Source organism: Canis lupus, chromosome 5 (assembly GCF_011100685.1).
Source record: "Canis lupus familiaris isolate Mischka breed German Shepherd chromosome 5, alternate assembly UU_Cfam_GSD_1.0, whole genome shotgun sequence".
Taxonomy (NCBI): Eukaryota; Metazoa; Chordata; class Mammalia; order Carnivora; family Canidae; genus Canis; species Canis lupus.
The window spans coordinates 37,391,324-37,404,830 of NC_049226.1; the positions used below are offsets into that span (position 1 = coordinate 37,391,324).

The 13,507-nt window shown below is 41.4% G+C and overlaps 1 long non-coding RNA gene across 3 annotated transcripts; it reads right to left on the bottom strand.

Annotated features, from left to right (window-relative positions):
- Window positions 1-7,371: 7,371 nt before the first annotated feature.
- On the bottom strand, window positions 7,372-13,032 carry LOC102155885. 3 transcript variants are annotated; one of them, XR_005358873.1, is made up of 7 exons: window positions 12,796-13,032; window positions 12,390-12,560; window positions 12,097-12,253; window positions 11,781-11,917; window positions 10,665-10,871; window positions 7,768-7,978; window positions 7,372-7,562 (listed from the first exon to the last, which is right to left on the bottom strand). It is a non-coding gene; the product is annotated as an uncharacterized LOC102155885 (long non-coding RNA). The 3 variants fall into 3 exon arrangements; XR_005358871.1 differs by having other exon boundaries at window positions 10,665-10,994; XR_005358872.1 differs by lacking the exon at window positions 7,768-7,978 and having other exon boundaries at window positions 10,665-10,994.
- Between the last annotated feature and the right edge of the window lie 475 nt (window positions 13,033-13,507).

Below are 13,507 nucleotides of genomic sequence, written 5' to 3' on the forward strand. Positions count from 1 at the left end.
GCATTTGAGCTTAGGAATCTGGAGTTCTTATATCAACTTGGAGTCCATGAATAAGTGAGTATGAGCTACATTTCCTCATCTCAGTAAGAGTTCAGAGCATCTATCCCTTGGGGTGCGTGGAAAGAATTAAGACCATAAGGTGAGTATAACCTAAATTTCCCAGAGGTCACAGGACTGGGTGCAAATGAAGTCTGAGTGGTATTAAAACCCAAAACCCTTCAAGGCTTCAAGGCTGAGCCCCCAGCTGCCAGGCTATTGGGATTCCAAGCCCTCTGAAGCCCAACCTCAATGATTTCTGGCACTTTCCAGGTAGTGTTGGCTGATTTGGCAAAGAAAAAAAATTACAAGATGTCCAGGTAAATATGAACTTCTGATAACAATGAACTTCTTTTTTTTTTTTTTTTTTTTTTTTTTAGTGTAGGTACATTCCAAATGGGATATCCGTTTGGATTACCTCCTCTTCATCCCACTGGGGATGGTGGAATTCGCATACCAGGATTATCCTAAGGTTATCTCAGGGTCAGGGAATCCATCAGATTCCTACCAAGGGGCAGATGTAGGACACCTGACACTAGACAGTTGAGATTGGCAGCAGTTTATGGGTCATGTATACTCCTAGCCCAGGGTGGGACACTGCACATCACATAGGGCCACATGGGGCCACAGAGTGAACAGAACAGGGGCTGTGGAGGCAGCCTTTATAGTATTAAGATAGAGGAGTGACCCCTGGCTCCCATGGGGGGATGTGATTGGCTTGTTTGAATAATTCCATGAGTTAGAGGGGAGCTGAAGCCATGCTGAAGAGGGTTGTCTGGCTAGGGAATGTTATCTTCAGGAGCATAACAAGGAGGGGAATTTGCAGGTGGGCCATTGAAGATTCTTATAGTTTTTAATGTCAAGGCAGCACATAATATTTATTTTGGGTCTTACACCGCAATATTATTCATGATTTATCAAGAACTGAAATTTTAATGAGTGTCCTATATTTTTCTTGGCAATCTTATTTTTTGGGGTTGCCTCAGATGAGCGTCCATCAGCCTTGGTCACCCTGGGGACAGTTGGCCACTTTGAAGGCTCTGCTCCTAGTACCATCTGGAAGAATCTGCCATGGCCCAGCTCTTTCCCACCACCAACCCCAGCTTCTCTGCAGGTGTGAGGCTACTCTCCTGGCTCTCAGGGGCCCCAGGGCTCTGGGGTTTGTGGCAGGATTTGTTAAGATCCTTCCTCCATGGGACATCTGGGTGTCTCAGTGCTTGAGCATCTGCCTTTGGCTCAGGGTGTGATCCTGGGGTCCTGGGATCTAGTCCTGCACTGGGATCCCCGCAGGGAGCCTGCTTCTCCCTATGCCTGTGTCTCTGCCTCTCTGTGTGTGTGTCTCTCATGAATAAATAAATAAAATCTTAAAAAAAAAAAAAGACCCTCTTCCATGAGGTCTCATTCTTGTAATGGGTCTAAAGAGTCATGAAGCATATGACCGAAACTCAAACTTGGTTTAGAAACACAGTTGCCTTGTCTTCAGTCCCTGATCTCTATATTCAGAGCTTAAAACTGGCTCTTGAGGATGAGATACAATGGGTGCTTTCCAAATATCTTTGTCCTTCCCCCAACTTTTCTTATGAAAAGATATAAACATATCTCCTCTTTTGATACCAAAAGTGAAAATGTGTACAAGGCATTCAGCACCTCCCCTGCACATTGCAAGGTTCCCTATGACGTGTGAAAATCAGATGTGATGTTACGAGCTACCCCTGGGCAACCAGAGGACCTGTGAGATGTTAATGTGTGTTTCCTTCCTGGCTCTGTGGGAGACTGTAGAGAGTCAAGGGGACTCTGTGTTCTGAATTTCTGGTCTCATCTCAGTGAGTCATTAGTGGTTTTGATATAATAGGACGAAGTGTCCCAAATCTTGAAACAAAAGATACTTGGTGTGGGAAGGGGGAGTTGCTCTGATAACACTGAAGGGGTTAATGGTTTTAAGTTTGTTCATTTCTTTTGCAAGGGGCAGAAGCTTTTACTCCGGAGAAGGAAATAAGAGCTTTTATGGGGTGAGTCAGGGATGCTGGCTGAGACAGGACAATGCAACCTATGATTTTGGGAGCGCCAGGGAAGGACCCACTGGCTCTGTATGGAAACAGCTGAGCTGACTTCCAGCAACCATGTGTGCTTGGAAAGGGGTCCACTGGGGATGATCCCAATTATTATTCATTATTTATACAACAGATGCATATTGAAGGCCGACCCTGTGGCAGCTCTATGGTGAGCATTGTGGACCTGATTGGCTTTTTGGAGCTTATATTTCAGTGAGTTGCAATCAGTCTAAACAGTAATTAGTGTCAGGCTTCTGGTTGATCATAGAACTCGGTGCTTCTACCAATAATTTATGCAGAAACATGGAAGGCAGAGTGAGATTTTTAAAAAGATTTTATTTATTTATTCATGAGAGACGCAGAGAGAGGCAGAGACATAGAGAGAAGGAGAAGCAGGCTCCCTCTGGGGAGCCTGATGTGAGACTTGATCCCAGGAGCCCAGGATCACGACCTGAGCCAAAGGTAGATGCTTAACCAATTGAGCCACCCAGGAGCTCCTAAGTCAGATTTACTTTAATGGAGAAGAAAAGTAGCATGACTTTCCCAATTTTGTGCACCAACCCTCCTACTCTCTCTATATGTAGAGGAATATGCTAAATATCTGCATTAGCCATGTCTTTAATTTTCTATATTTTGATGCTTTGACAGCATCAGCCTTGTTGATCCTGGGGCAACTGCTCCTCCCAGGATTCATCATTTCTAGAGCCAGTCAACAACTTGCCTTTCAAATGCAAACCGGCCAATCAGAGCCCATAGCCTCCTTTACCGCATCCTCATCCTCTGTTCTAGGCCTCTGTGCACCTGTAGTAATCATCTCAGGGCCAGGTACCAGACAACTGGGACATCTCCAAGGGTCGAAAATTATATATATATATATATGTATATATATATATATATATACATATATATATAAAACCTTAAAAATATTTTTATAGTACTTGAAGCTTTTATTTGAATGTCACATTCTTCAATAGAATGTCAGTATCATTTTGATATTCTAACATCATCAGTGATTTTTTAAATTTAATTTAACTAATTAACATATAGTGTATAATTAGTTTCAGAGGTAGAGTTTAGTGAGTCATCAGTTGCATATAATGCTCAGTACTCATTACATCGTGTGCTTTCCATATGCCCATCACCCAGTTACCCTGTCCGCCCAACCCACCTCCCCTCCAGCGACCCTCAGTTTGTTTCCTATAGTTAAGAGTCTCTTATGGTTTGTCTCCCTCTCTGATTTCATCTGATTTTATTTTTCCCTCTCTTCCCCTATGATTCTCTGTCTTGTTTTTTAAATTCCACACGAGTGAAATTATATAACTGTCTTTCTCTAATTTATTTTGCTCAGCATCATACCCTCTAGTTCTATCCACATTGTTGTAAATGTAAGATTTCATTTTTTTGATGGTTGAGTCATATTCCATTTTGTCTATATACCATATCTTCTTTACCCATTCATCTTCATGTGGCTAGTAGAATATCTAAAATTATGTCTGTGGCTCACATTGTATCTCTCCAGGACATCATGGACCTAGTTCTGTACCCAGACTTCACTTCTCTGGGAAGACTTCCCTGACCTCCCTGCCTAGATGAATTCCTCCAATCGTATGTTCTCATGGCCTCTGCTCACAAGGGACCCCACTAGCCTGTGTGATATTTGGTTTAGTCTGTACCCTCCATAGGCTAGTGCCTCTGCTGTCTTTGCTCGTTGCTGACTCCCAGTGCAGTTCTGGCTCCTATGAGCAATTCAATATATTGTTGGATGAATAAATATGTGGCAGTTATATGAAAAGACATTTATAATGGGCTGTTGACACAGAGCTAGGGATGAATCCAATAGAAATAAAATCAGGATTGAAAAGTCCTCATCTGGCTAGAGAGGGTGGTCAAATCATGAAACATAAAGCTTACTAGAAATAGAAGCCTAGCCCAGCACACGGAGTTAAAAAAAAAAATCAGTTGTTTCAGTAAAAAAATGAAGGGGGTGCATTTGAATTTATGTGGGTCCCGGGCTTGTAATTAACTACAAGTTTTATGTTGGCCATTACTGTAAGGTTGTTATTACATGTGACAATGTGAATTCTATGGTAGAAATCTTCCTATTGAACCAGATATTTGTCAGAATGGTACCTGGCATGCTGTACATCACTCGAGGTGACCTTCTCAAGAGTGGTTCCAAAGGAATTGAACCAGGGTGGAAAGGGGCCTTGACACCAAGATATATTTAAGCAAACTGATGGAAGTAAGAATGTTCCACTTGAAAAATAGGAAGAAAGTGATGTGAGTTCTTCAATTATTGGAAGCTGTTCTGTTGATGAGGTGTACAGAGTCCTTTTGCCTTGTCCTAGATAGCAGAACTAGCGGTTGTGAGTGGCAATCACACCCTTTTTTTTTTTTTTTTTTTTTTTTTTTAGGATTTTCTTCATTTATTCATGAGAGACACAGAGAGAGAGGCAGAGATGTAGGCAGAGGGAGAAGCAGGCTCCCCACGGGGAGCTCAATGTGGGACTCGATCCCAGGACCCCAGGATCACGACCTGAGTCGAAGGCAGATGCTCAACCACTGAGCCACCCAGACGTCCCCAGTTTTCATCTTAATATAAAGCACTTTTCAGTTTCAACTCCCCAGGGCTTCAGTGTGCTACATCACAAAGTAATCCATTCCTTGTTATTTGCAGACATCTCATCAGAGACCGAGTGACCATTTGGTAAAGATGTGGTAGAGGGGATTCCTCAGGTTTGGCTAGATCATTTTGTGGCTTCCACCAGGAGCAGAGATGTCCTTCTCTTACGGCCCGGATCCACTGTGTTTGCATGACTCCTGAAGGATGGCAGCCTGCAGCTTAGGACATGCTCCATACCTGGTTTGGGGGTAAACGAGAAGCTCCTAGGAGTTGCCTGGACTGGGGATGGCTGTCACCTTACCCCTTCCCCAGGAACAGGAGGGCACAAGTGGGGCTGAAGGTGATGGTAAAAGGCAGCCCACCCTCTGTAGACTTGGTAGCATTGCCACTTGGGTGGCATAATCCATGGGTGGAGGGCTGAGGGAGAAGACAGGGCAGGAACTCATGCTGGGGAGTCTGGGAGGCTGGGGGGTGGTGAGACCGAGTATGAATGGATGCTCCCAACTCCCTGGAACACATTCCCTGGCCCCATCAGACTTCACTTAAAAAAATAGCAATTCAAAGACAAACTTATGGAGAATATTAGCAGAACTACTGCAGAACCTTACACCTGGGGTGGCCCCTTTTGAGCACGGGGTGGGGGGGGGCTGTGTGACTGCCTAACGAGCTGAATGGCTTTTGGCATAAAGTCTTTCCAGGAAAAACAAAGGAGATGGCCATTCTTTGGTCACCGGCCAGCCTGGTTTGGAATAGAACACCCAGTGGAGGGCATACACTTGACAAGGAGAAGACAAAGCCAGCCCCCAGCAGGGGACAGATTTCCTGCTCCAACAGGTGATCAGATACTCCAGGAACGGGGGTGGAGGCCCTGCTGCGTGAACGATGAGTATTGCACAGCCCTGACAGGCAGAGGCTTGAAGAGGGAAGGATCATCTTCTGAACTGAGGGGAGCAGATGAATTGTCACCTGATCCGGGACTGAGACCTCATATCCAGTTTCAGGCACTTGGGCCCCTGCTCATGTTTGGGAGATCTGTTTCATCCCTTTCATCCCGAAGCACATAAAAACATTGTTCTTTCTGCCCAAATCGGGTGCTTTGTGCTCTGCTATCTCTTCCTCTAACTTTCTCTGTGGTCTCTCAGGTATCCCCCCACCACTATGGAAGAGTTCCCATTCTCCTGGGAACTCACATGCAAATCCCACTTGAGATCCTATTGTCTGAACTTATTGAAGGGACAAGAATTGAAAACATAAATGTCTTAAAAGACAGCCAGCATCCCCTCTACCTGGCCATTGTAATATAGGAGACAGCTCTCTCCAGACTGCTGCACTGATAGCCCTACACACCGTTATTTGTTTCTATTTATTATACTAAAATATTTTCCTGCTATCTCATATGGAACAGCTTTTGAAGATTCCCATGAGTCACAGCTGGGAAATTCTTGCTTTGAAGTGCCCCATTTATTCATCTTTTGTCAGTGGCAGGCTCTTTATGCTCAGACATTTTATACTTTTCACAGTTATTTCAAAATCTATTTCATTTGACGTGGAGTCAATTCATCATTCTGCACACATTCCTATTTCTCTTTCTCCTCATTTCTCTCTCTTTGGCATTCTGCTAAGTTCATCAGAGTCTCCCTTTTCCCCTTCTTTTCTTTCAAGTTGTGTCATGGAGTCTCGAAAAATACGGAAAGTCCATTGCTTTCAAATGTTCACGGATCCCAATTCGGCCCCAGAGTTTGGAAAAATTGGAGACCGAGACTTATAAATCTGCCTTATAATAAGACCAACTGCTCTCAGCTGTAAATCTGAAAGTGGGTGGTTCATTGGAAAATATCAGCTTGATGCCTTTTAAAATCAAAGGGAGCTTCTATGATTGGTCCATAGAGTTGCGAAATAGATTTTCTCAGGCCTGGTCAAAGGACCAATTCTGTACATGGTGGAGATTTGTATCAAGTTGCCTAGATGTGGAGAAAACAAGAGGATGAGCCATGGTTCTGAGATCATTTCCACATTAGCAGCTACGCAAGAGGGTTTGGTTCTTTCTTTCTTTCTTTCTTTCTTTCTTTCTTTCTTTCTTTCTTTCTTTCTTTCTTTTTCTTTCTCTCTTCTTTTTAAAGATTTTATTTGTGTATTCATGAGAGACACAGAGAGAGAGGCAGAGATGCAGGCAGAGGGAGAAGCAGGCTCCCTGCAGGGTGCTCGACGCGGGGGACTTGATCCAGGGACCCAGGCATCAAGACCTGAGCCAAAGGCAGATAGATGTTCGACCACTGAGCCTCCCAGGCATCCAAAGAGGGCTTGGTTTCTAACCACATTTTAGCTGAGTATTACCAATTGTATTTGATGCAATCAGGCCAAAGGTAATTTGGCACAACGGAACTCCAGACAGTTAACATCTTGGGATCCCACTCTTACTTGGTAGGATGGCAGACATAATAGGACTTAGCGTAAATCACTTATTTGTTCACTGACTTATCACTACTAACAAGGCAAATGAATTTGTATGAATTTTAGGAGATAATATTATTGTGCCTTCTTCACATCAGGACTCCTTTGGGGCATTTCTTTTGATTTTGGAAAACTTTTTAAAAGACTCATTAACCACCACAACAAAATTACCAAAAAAAGTGCACTCAAAAGAGAACCAGAGTGGTTCAGGATCTTTATGATGAGGTAAAATAAGGGGCCTGTGTAGTGAGTGATTTAGTGGGAAAAGTTGGGAAGCTAGCTCAAAGCTGGAAAGACCAAGGGAGCTGTGAATGCTGTCTTACACATTCATGGATGATGTCTTTCTGATGCAAAATTCATGCTTCAAAGCACTCTTCTGATGGTAGAAGTTATAATCCTATCTATGAGATAATTCAAAAAAGAATATAAGGGGAAAACAAAAGTTAATCTTAATACCTTTACTGTATTTTTATAAAATGGAACTACAGTGCTTATCCTGGTCTTTTGATTAATCCTAGCTATTTTTATCTTGTACAAATAAAATACATGCCTACTATCCAATGTAAATATTACAGACAGACATTATATAGGGAAGTGAAATCTCACCATATTCTGGCATCTCTAATATAAGCAATCCTCGCCAATTTGAGGGTCACTTTCTGACATTTTATTATACATTGATTTGTTCATTTCTTTGATGTTCATGTTGCTACACTGGAATGTGAGCTTCGTGAAGAGGGGCTTTTGTTTGATTTTATTCTTTTATCCTCAGCATCTAGAGCAGTGTTTGGGCACACAGTGTGCATCCGGTCAGTAACTGTCAAACAATGAATGGGCACATAAATGAATTGCTGCTAACTCCCCAGAATTAGGACTATGTGTATAAATACTATGTCACATCTGTAATCATATTGCTTATCAACACCTGGCAAAGCAGGATGCTTGTTTAAATAAAAGGGAGGAGAGAAAGAAAAGACAGGAAAGAAGAAAGAAAGAAGAAAATAAGAAGACAATCTTTAGAAATTAGGTAAGAAAATAATATAGTTTTTTTAGATTAATTAATTAATTAACTTATTTATTTATTTGAGATAGTGTGCATGCACAAACTGTGGAGAGGGAGACAGGGGAGAGAGAGAACCCAAGTAAGCAGACTCCATGCTGAGCACAGAGCCTGATGTGGGGCTCGATCTCACAACCCATGAGATCATGACCTGAGCTAAAACCAGGAGCAGGACGCTTCACTGACTGTGCCACCCCATGCTCCCCATACACATTTTATTTATTTCTAAAGAGGTCCTGGGGCAACTGGGTGGCTCAGTGGTTGAGCATCTGCCTTTGGCTCAGGGTGTCATCCTGGGATCCTGGGATCAAGTCCACATCGGGCTCCCCACAGGGAGCTGCTTCTCCCTCTGCCTATGTCTCTGCCTCTCTCCCTGTGTTTCTCATGAATAAATAAATAAGAGGTTTTATTTTTCTCCATTAGATTTTTCTGGAGGACCTTCCAAGCTAATCAACTATAGGCACCAAGGGCAAGCCCCCGATAGTGTATTGATTATTTTGCACTAAAGCTGCTTGGGAAACAGCCAGTGCCAGGGCAATGAGATCCTTCTCTTCCTAAAGGAGGAAATAAATCTCCCATGTGGAAGTCACCCTCACTGTACTAAGCAGCAAAAAAGACATCCTTATCACTAGAGACAAGGACTTTTAAGGCCAAAAAAATTGTAGAAATAAACCTTGTTACTTTTTCTACCTTAGCCCAAATTTGGCTGAGAATTCCTTATTAATTCAGGCTCCCAAATAGGTTTTCTTTAACCTGTCAAAGGCAGATGCTCGACCACTGAACCACCCAGGGACCCTTTTTCCTACAGTTGTATTTTCTTTTAACTTTCTTTTACTCAAGAATCATTTAGAACTTAAAGTTTTCATTGGTTAGAGCCTCTGTAATTAAACCTTTCGTTGTCATGAACCAATATTTCTCTGGTACTTTTTGTTAATCTGTATACTTTTCACTTTTGGGAATTCATTAAGCCTTTATTAATGTCCTCAGATATGATCAGTTTTTATAAATGTTCTACAGATGTTTGAGAAATGAATTATGCTCTTTATTTCTAGAACAGATAATACAGTATATTAAAAACATAATCATCCTTAATTAGCAATGTGCTTTGCTATGTTATTTTTTCTGTGTCCAATTCATCTGGCAAGTCTAAAAATACATAAAAAGTCTCATAGAATATGTTTCTGTTAATTTCTTGGTGTTTGCTTTCTACTTGTACTGGTTGTCTGTGATTGAGCATCCAAATACTCATAACACTTTTCTTCATTGTGGGTTATATTTTGATTGATTTTGTAAAGTCAGCCTCTTTCCACTATGTAGGAAGTATTTTCTACCTTGTCGGGCCCTGTCAAAAACTATCTCCTATGCTCGAGGTAGAAGATTAGTTACATTGATTCCTGGTTGCCGTAAATGTTGGGACAAAAAATGGTGGAAGGATCACTATGAGCCACTCTCTTTCATGTCACCTCTGATTTTTTAAGAGATACTTGGTGCCCCTCAAAATAAATCAGTATCTTTTGCTCAATCCAACCATTGATCTTACATCCAGTAGAAACTCCTCTAGAAATGCCTGCCTGCCAGTTTCCAGTATTGTGATTTTTTTCTTGGTTTGTTATTAAAGAGAATATATATATATTTGGTAAGCGATGCCTGTAGAATCCAGGAATGAAAATAATCCTACAAAGTGGCAGGACGATATGGTAGGAATGGCAACCAGACTGAAAGCAGAGATTAAAACCCTCTTAGAACTCACTAGAAAAGTACCTTTTAAGCTTAGGAGTGGGAAAAGTAGTCCATTTAGTCTATACTTGGAACGGGTTGGAATTTCAAACCTAGGTATTCAGGTGAAGCTTCCCCTTGCAGTACTCTGTAATTATGAAATTCCAAATTTCTAATTTGTATGAAGATGAAACCCTGATTTTCCTACTGTCACTAAAAAGGGTTTTTCCACTGTTAAGATCTGGGTCACAGTACTTGGGAAGAAAATGAAGGAAGGGGTCAGACCGTGTATCAGGGGGGTAGATGGGACTTAAATTATATGAGTGGCAGCGTTTTAATCATCTTCAATGGCACATAAATAATTCTGACCCCCATTAACTGTTTGTACTTAGAAACTCCTTAAAAATGTCCTCACTGCTATCAATACCAGAAGCTTATTGGTATAACTCCCTAGAAATACCCTGATTTCTCTTTTCAAACCCAGAATGTTTCCAAAGTGACACATCTATCAAAAGGACGTCTGAGAATAGAAAACCAATCAGCTCTCAAAGAAGATGCAACCCAAACTGGGAAGATGGTGAAACGTGAGTAAGTCTCGTTTCAGATGCAGTCAGATCTGGAGACCATCTTACCGTTGGTATTTAAAATATGTGGGCAATCCCCCATCCTTATCTTCATCATTTGTGCACTCAGATTGGAGGTCTGCTTGATGCCTGGCAACACCTACCTCTCACACCAAAGGAAATCCCAGTTCTTTGCGATTCTTTGAGAAGAAAGTCATCATCTTGACACACTATTTGTTACAATGAAAAGTCTCCGTACTACCATCTGTTTCTTATAAACGTGTTTATTTGCTCACTCTCCAGGAGCAGGGTCTTGGCTAAGCAGTCCCCAGTTGCATAAGGAGAGTCATGATTATCAGAATCTTCAAGAGCTGATAATGAAAGGCATGCTGTTTAGTTTCTTCACTGTGTAAATCAAGACACCTAGATCTCACTAAATATTTGTTCAATGACTCATGCCCATGTATTCAATGCCTTTGATTCTTTTTTCAGTCCTGTAGAGGTCCAAAGGTGAAACCATGAATACATTTTTTTTTTAGCATACTGTGTATTGATGCGTTATCAAGATGACTGGCATAAAAGTGAAAATTATAAACATCTACCAATGGCCAGGACACAAGGGAACAGTATTCTGAAACCCTGCCTTGGGGACAGTGAATCGGTTTGGCATTTTAGGAAAGTAATCTAGTAATAACGGCAATAAAAATACACATCCTTTGGCCCAGCAGCATATCTCTGCAAATTTAGTCTACAGAAATAAGAGACTTAGGGCTTAGGATATTTCCCAGGATAGTATGGGGGCTGAGTAACTATTTCTTTTCTTTTCTTTCTTTTTTTTCTCCCAAGGTTAAAACCTAGTTGAGATCAAAAGGGCTAAGTTACTCCTCTTTCTCAGCTCAGCATTCACTGGAAACATTATTCACTTGCAGTTGGCCGGCGACACAAATGTGGCCTGTACTGGGACATGGGGAGGACAAGACGGGAAGCACAGCTTGGATTCAAAGGTGCGATTCAAATTTTAGAAGAGATCGACTCTTCTGAGCTCAAATGAGGCTGTCGAATCAAACAAAAGCTACTAAACTGTGATGGGGGTTTTGTGGAAAGGGGAATCTGACAGAGCACAGCTGGGAGTAGTTACTACAAAAATAAAATTCTTTCCTTTTTATCTCTCAACAGGTTGTTATAACCACATTTACAATGATTACACCTAAAAGTACATGTATATGTTTTGGAAACTGTAATGGCCAAAGCAAACAACATTAATGATAAAAGAGGGGCACCTGGGTGGCTTGGTTGGTGAAGCGTCTGCCTTTGGCTCAGATCATGACCTCGGGGTCCTAGGATTGAGCCCATCAGGCTCTCCATTTAGGGGGAGTCTGCTTCTCCCTCTCCCTTTACTGTATCCTGCTCATATGCTCTGTCCATCAAACAAATAAATAAAATATTTAAAATAAAATAAAATAAAATAAAGTAAAATAGAGTGATTAGATCATATGTATTAACCTAGATGAATATTTTAAGGGAGAAAAACAAGTTACATTTAAATATATAGTATGACCCAATTTGGTAAAGAAAATAAAACAAGCTCCTCCTTACCTGGCATCTGGTTGTTAACATTGGATACCGAGGCAAGTGTCAGAAAGCAAAGAGGTTAGGAAGAAAGTCTTTTTTTTTTCTTTATATATTTTTATCATTTCCGTGGTTGCATTACATTGGCAAAGCTTTCCCTTCTGGAATAAAATGTTGGCAAAAGCTATACAAAATTAAACATAAATACAGAGAACATTAATATAAAAACCTAGCAGAGAGCCAGAAAGAGGCACAAAGTATTGCTTTGTTAACATGGGATGTTTGTTTGTCAGTGGGTGAAGTACTAGTTTGTGGAGCACCTGCTCTGTGCCATGTCTGAGTTGGATGCTTTCACATTTATCTCATCTCTGCCTCTCTTGATTTCATGCTTCTCTGTAGACGCAGTTCTCAGTAAAGGTAAAGAAGATAATTTAGAACACATGATATCCTGAAGATTTAAAATTGGTTTCTGTGAATTTTGCAGAACAGAGCTAAAAAAAAAAAAAAAAAAAAAAGAAGGCCAGGAAGGAGGAAAAAATAAGTTAAAAAAATTGTGACTGGAGAACCCAGGGTCAGTTTTGCCTAAAGACTCATTAAAAAAATAATAATAAATTGAATATGGTTTTAATAAAAACCTTCTCTGAACAGGGCTGTTTGTGACTTGCCAATAGTTACTTCACTTGAAGTTCATTCATATTCTTTATGTCTCTACCCCTGCTTGCTCACCTCAAAGCAAAGTTCTTTCCCTTAAGAAAACAAACAAGAAACGTGGCTAATCGGTAATGATCGTACAGTCTGAGTTCATGTGGGATCATTAATAAATAATCTACTTTAGAACATAAACATCCCCAGGGGTAAGTCTTCGAAGGCCAAGTCTGGTTTATGCCAAGTCGTTTTGTTTTTCCAGAGCTCCAGTTTTAATCAACATCATGGCAGTGACGGAGCGTGAGCATCAGGTCATGGGGTTCTAGAATCCAGTGAGAAGAATTTAGGCTTGAGGCTCACAATGCCTAATCTCTCGTCTCACCTCCGCTAGGGGCTCCCAGGAGTGTGAATCCTTTCTGTTTGATATTTTCTTTTTTAAAAAATTAAAAAAATATAGTTTGTTTATTTATCCATGAGAGACACAGAGGCAGAGACCCAGGCAGAGAGAGAAGCAGGCTCCCTGCAGGGAGCCCAATGCAGGACTTGATCCCAGGACCCCGGAGTCATGACCTGAACCAAAGGCAGACACTCAACACTGAGCCACCCAGAAACCCTCTGTTTTTGTATTTTCTGCACCATGATCACCAAAGTCACTTTCCCCTTGTAGCCTGGACAACCCAACTGTTTGTTGCCTGGACATTCTCAAGCTCTTGCTCACTCCTGGCTTCCTTTAAATGTTAAAACATTTGAATATAAATGGCTTGGTCAGTGCCTCCCCTCAAATCTCTACAGA